The sequence below is a fragment of the Rhagoletis pomonella genome, unplaced genomic scaffold (genome assembly GCF_013731165.1).
Source record: "Rhagoletis pomonella isolate Grant_MI unplaced genomic scaffold, Rhpom_1.0 Rhpom_scaffold_00003, whole genome shotgun sequence".
NCBI classification, from domain to species: Eukaryota; Metazoa; Arthropoda; class Insecta; order Diptera; family Tephritidae; genus Rhagoletis; species Rhagoletis pomonella.
This window is the reverse complement of record NW_023458557.1, coordinates 77,468,772-77,475,173: the sequence shown is the minus strand read 5'-3', so window position 1 is coordinate 77,475,173 and position 6,402 is coordinate 77,468,772. Positions and strand designations below refer to the sequence as shown.

The following is a 6,402-nucleotide window of genomic DNA, read 5'->3' as shown; positions in this document are numbered from 1 at the left end:
TATGAATAAGGCCGTACATATATATGTACATAGATTTGCTAATAACCAAAAATCAAACATAGAATAAGGACCAAAAAACGCGAAACATTTTCTATGTTTTTATCTTCGAACGTGAAAGAATTTTCTAATATCCGAATTTCTACTCTCCAATTCGATGCGCATGCTCACGTTTTATTTGAAATTCAAATCAATTGCCATTTTCGCATTACTTGCTTTTCTCTCTTTCTGCCTCTCGCGCGCTTGAATTTTCTCACAACTCAGCTACATACACACACATACACACTATCTATATATACAAACTACCTAGAAAAAGTCAGGACTAGGACAACAAATTTTCCGCGAATCCACCGTTATTCAGCCAGGCATGCACCAGCTCCTCTCTTTTTATGATTTCAAAAAAAGTTCAGCTATGCGCATTGTTCGCAAGTTGCGCTCTGTCTATGCTTCGTTTGTACTAAAAAAAAAAAAAAATACCAACAGCAATAGCAATGCAAGAAATATGAAAAACGATTGCGCCCCTGCCGAAGTGCATCGAAATTTACGTTTGTCGCATAAAATGCGACATTTGTCGTGCGGCTATTTCAGTATACGAAAGTTATTTGCTGCTGCCGCATTCACGTCGTCGAGGTGGTTGGTGGTGATTGGTGTTTCTTTGGAGGTCGTCGCGTACGCGTCGGTGATGTAAAACGTGTGTGTGTGTTCAGTGAATTGTGCTAAGTAAAAGCCTGGAATGTAATATTGCTATACGACTTTGGATCGAAGTGTTGAAAGATTTAAAATATTGAATGTAAGTTGCATAAGATCGGTGCAGAGAAAACCGGTGTTTTTAAATGCAGTCGTAAAGCAAATGAAAAGTGTGTCGTTCGTATAGTCGAAAGTGCGAAAGTGGTCAATGTATAAAGTGAAAAAAGAGACAAATGAAATTTAAAGCGAGTCAAGTTTGAAACAAAAAAAAAAGTTTGAAACATCCAAAATCGCTTTCATTATTTAAACAAAAAACAGGCACAGGTATTAAAAAAAAAACCAAACGCATAACACCAAACTGTTGTGTTCAGTTCAGAATCGTGCAAAAAAACAGTGATTGCAAAAAAGCAGCTACTTAATTAATTGCCTCGAATAGTTTTGACGCTGTTTACTTTTTTTACCGCAATGTTGCATAGAAAATTTTTTGTTGGCAAACTTGTTAGCAATCACAGCTGACTGCCAAATTAATTGATTGATTGAATGCCTGTTTATAAGATTGTTTGCATTCCAATCATAACTGATGATATTTGTGGTATTTAAGTGAAAATGAAAACGAAAACATCGACTGCTGTTTTGCAGCAACAAAACTAAGGTGTAGTGCGCCTGAAAATACCACATTGCATGAAGTTATTGAAATGTTGCATGCAATACATCCACATTCATAATTTCATTGTAAATACTTGAGAGAGTAAACAAAAACTTTTCAAGTACATACCTACTACTTCCTGAACTTTAGTGGGTGGTGCAGAATTTTTAAGGCTTCAGTGTAAATAAAAAACGAAGTAAGCGAATATTTCAATTATTTTTAACAGCGAATTTTTAATTAAATGTTATGTATGTATAGAAGGGTGGTCTTTAAAATCAAATGAGCGATTGTTTTACGTATCACCCACTCAATCAGTAATACTACTGTCACAGATATCACATATAAATTTTGGTCCCGGTTGGAGGCGGTTAAGGCATGTCGCGAAGGGGTAAAAGGCCAGATGCCTCTATGGAGACTCAAAAAAATAAAAATATATTTTTTCTTTTAATACCCAAAATCGAAACTACTAAAGTCGAAGATGTCATATATAAATTTTGGTCCCGATATCGGGTCGGTTAAGACGTTTTCATAGGGTTATCTGAACTTTGCTCCCTGTGCGACATGCCTTCACCGTCTCCAATCGTGACCAAAATTTATATGTGATACCTTCGACATCGACGTAGGGGTTTAGGCTTAGGAAATCGTATGTAAAAATATGCGTCCCACATTTATGGACCACCGTAATGTATAGCAATTTGCAATTTTAAAGCCGTAACATATCCAGCCTTAACCGCCAAAAAGACGTAATCGAAATTTTTCTTCAAAGTTTTATTTTTGTTGCACAAATGCATCTGTATGCTTTAGTAACATTTCTGCATCAAAAAGAAAAAAAATAAAAAAATGTGGCTTATGCCTTTTTCGCGGTTAGGGCACGATGTGTACATACATACATTTCTTTAATACGAGTATACCACGCATCATTAAATTAGTCTTGCACTCCCAGTATATTTGTTTTTAAAATCGTCTCCAAAATTTCCAAACTGAAAGTATGTGGAGGTGTCTAAAAATATGCAACATAAAATTGTAAATGATGGATCGTAAATTTGATACAATTGCGAGCCGAAAGTCAAATAATTAAATTTCCATGCTTTCGGGCGCTGTTGTTTTCTGTTGTGCGCAGACTGCGTATTTTTATGCAGAAAACGAAGTCTAGTTATGAGAATTCTGTAGATGAAAAGTAAGCAAATGTTTTTAGGAATCTCGTTGCGGTGCGCACAATTTTGACCATCGAAAATTGCTTAATAGATAGCAAGTGTGCCTAAAAATATGCAAAATTTCCATTACTAGTCTATTTTGCACTCGGTATTGTATTTTATATCTTCAGCATACATGTTTGCCTGTCTTTATGCTAATTTTTTTCTATTACGCGATTTTTGAAGGTCGAAATTAGGCGGACCGCTGCAGGAATTCTAAAAAAATCTGCTTAATTTTCGTCTAGAGAATTCTCATTTTACCGTGCCATCTAACAAGGAATCACAAAAAATATTCGCCGCACACGCAACATTTGAAATGCAAGAGGTTCTAATAAAAAGAGGTTGTTATAAAACAAATTCTAAATTCACTTTTTGTTTGACTATGATGTATTTAATCCCCACATCGTTTTAGGCAAAACAAAAATTGTTTAGTTACTCAAAAAGAAAAAGCTGGAGTAAATAATTGTTATAATTGGTAAAAAAAAACTTAACTAAAAGTTATAATTGGTAAAAAAAAAACTTAAGGTAAAGCCCCTCCTGCCCATATGATTAGCATGTGCTAAGAAATAGTTCTTCGCATTTTCTGACGAACGCGTAATTTTGAGTTGGTTCACTTTTGAAGATCGTGTGCGATATGTACATCATCAAGGTAAAAGAAAGGTGTATAAATATTTCAAGTAAATAGTTTTTGTCTGTGTGAAGAAAGTCCAAGCCAGTTTGTCTCTGAACAAAATGTCTCTTGGAGGAACTGAAACTCCTTCCAAAGTAATCAAATAATTTTTAAATTGTTTTGTATGATCGTGCTGAAGGTTGGATCAACATTTAAATGCTTTTTTCTTGGTTTTCGGAGGAATAAAAAAATTTTGTAACTAATCTGTTACGTAATCGCTGGTTAAATCGAGTGATTTTATGTACGTACATACATGAAATATGAGCAACTAATAATGTTACTCATAAATACGCCATGTCCAAATCCCGTGGGTACTTTAATAATGGAAAAAACTAACAATTAAAAAAGGAAAACAACATTTCATATTGCAGTGAAATGTTTAAACAAAAGTGACAAATTATGGACCTCTCTAAATGAAAAAAGACAAAAATATCAAGCCTTAGGTACATCTAAGAATTTTGTCAGATTCAGTTAACCAACAACTACTCACTGTGAATTTGGGCCCAGATTAGGTTGGGTTATAGAGTAAATAGAGGCTCCTTAGATTTTCATTTTGAAGAAGTGAAAACCATTCGCCATTCTTATAAAGGTCTCAAAATCATAGATAAAAGCCGCGTACAGTTCAGAAGTGAGTTTTGAGAAAAACATCTCGAACCCAAAATTTTATTTTTGATGTAGAAATGCATCTCGCTGCTCTAGGAGCATTTTTGCATCAAAACTAAATTGTAAAAAAAAAAAAAAAATTCACTTACGCGTTTATGGCGGTTAGATCTTAAGATATGTGGTATAAGTTATGAAACTGGTCAAGCTCTCAAAAAGAAAAAAAATATATCTTCGTTTAAAGTACACAGCCGCGTATCGTGGTTCTGCAAACCTCGTAACTGACTGTTGTGCTAAAAAAGATATTCGCTCACCGGAAGCTCTTGCCATGAAGTACTAATCTATTCATACGAAAAAAATCGATACTTACCGTCTTGAAATAAGACAAGTTTATCTCTCTCCTATAAAATTAAGGCAACCACTCATACGAGGTTTTGCATTTTCTTGACAGTGGATGTGCAATAAAGTTTTATTTTTTTGGAAACGGGTTGCCACCTGTTATTTTATTAAAATTATTTGATAAGTTAAATGAACTAGATATTACAATATGATTATCAATTGAAATGGTTTGAAAATGCTTTACTTTTAAACGACACGTTGAAGGGTTGCCACATGTTTAAAAAATCAAATTCACTTTAGTTAAGGGAATAAGTAACTGAAATATGTATATCAATATGGGTATCAGAAAAAAGAAAAATTTGGACATATTTAGCAAGAAATTAGTGAAGAGCAAAAACATTACTGTGTTAATTTAAGAGTCCGGTAATTTAAAAGGAATGTAATCAGAACAAATCACTGATTGACAATATATGTATTTGTAATAAAATAACAAATACGATATCGTAAACCTTTAGTTTGACACAAGTATTATTTTAGTTTAACTAAATTATACTTAACAAACAGGTGGCAACCCTTCTCGTAATATTTTCAAGCTAAAACCTTCTTACACGTATTTCGCCTGACTCCCATTCCAATTCCAATGGAATTTCATTTTTTAACTGGTGGCAACCCTCTACATTTAGTTAATAAATAAATCATTTTCCTACATATTTCGATTAATACCCATCTCCTAATAATTCATTTAACTTATTAAACAATTTTAATTTAATTTTCTAACAGGTGGCAACTTTAAAAAAAAATTAATAAACCTCTAATGTCTACATTTCAAGCTTTTTAAACTGACACTTCACTTTTGAAAATAGAACGAATCGTACATATCTGATGGCACTGACAAAAAAAAAAATTAACACATGATTTTATGTACTAGCAAAAAAAATTTTTAATTTAAGTGTTTTTTAAGTCCATTGCCATATGGCAACACGGGGCGTAATGTGAACTGTTCCTCTTTTTACCAAATTTTGATACGTATGAGACGGTGTGAACAAAAATCGTTTGTATGTATTTTTGCAGTTTTGCAGGTGGTTAACTCATTCCCATCTAACTCTGAACTGCCTAATCATATTATCGTGTGTTTCATTGTACCAGTGTTGAAGTGGTGTACAAATGTAGTTTGTCTGTTCCAGGGAAGACTGGTTACGTTTTTTGCATTCTCATCTGCTATTTCATTACCCTAGATTCCCTTGTGACCGGGCACTCAACAGATATGTAGCCTTTTGTCAGCGTCTACCTTGTCAATGGCTTCCCGGCTGGAAAGGACGTTTATGGATGAAATACTAAGTATATGAGGAAACTGCCTTAATTGCCGCCTGGATTAGGTTTAATTTTGAATTGATTGTCGTTTTGGTGAATGCTAGCTCTGCAGTTATCCTCATTGCGAAAACCTCTGCTTGAAATATTCTGCAATGGTCAGGTAGCCTTATTGTTCGCCTGACGTTCAATTGCGAGCAGTAAATTCCGGCACCCACTCCCGTTACCATTTTAGAGCCGTCCGTGAAAATGTTTAGGGATCTATGGCTAGGTTTCATTCCCTTGCGCCATCTCTCCTCCTCAATCATTGTGCAAAAAGTTCGTTTCCACTTAAAGCTAGATGCCATGAAGTCTGTGCGGCCCAATTAAGCGGTGCCCATAGTTTCTGAAATTTGATTTCCCTATGACCGTAAATCTACGTGCATATTTCGTAGCAGGGTTTTTTAAAGAGCAGCCGTCGAAGTGGATCTCAGCGCTCCCGCGAAGCACAATGCCGCTAGGCGCTGAACCATCTCTGTTGGCCCGCGGCATAAGGACTTTTTTGCGGCATGCCAGTACACCAAAGCGCCATAGAGCAGTATTGGGCTGACTATTGCTGTGTAGCCCCAATGCATTAGAGCAGGTGCCAAACCCCAAGTGACTCCCAGCATTCTTTTATATGCATAAAGGGCGTTAGTGGCCTTCTTCTCTCTTTCTTCAACATTGCGCATCCACAGCTGCTTACTATCCATCACTACTCCCAAATACTTTGTGTCGTCTTTAATTGACAGCTCGATGCTAAATACCTAGCCACGGCGGTTTCCACACTGGGACCTTATATCTTTTTGTGACTACACCACTGACCCATACAAATTGACAAAAAAACTTCGTTGGGCTGGTGAAGCATGCAAAACTAAAGGACGGGTAGCGTGTGCAAAATGTGATGTGGGTTTATGTTTGAAATGGTTTGCTTCTTTTCATTA

General features: G+C 35.5%; 1 protein-coding gene across 2 annotated transcripts in view; it reads left to right on the top strand.

Moving 5' to 3' along the window:
* Window positions 1-598: 598 nt before the first annotated feature.
* Window positions 599-6,402, top strand: part of LOC118735561 (chaoptin) — a 269,772-nt gene continuing 263,968 nt past the window's right edge. For both annotated transcript variants that reach the window (XM_036465369.1, XM_036465370.1), the window contains exon 1: window positions 599-1,526. The gene's annotated coding sequence lies outside the window, so the exon portion shown is untranslated. The remainder of the gene's footprint in view (window positions 1,527-6,402) is intronic.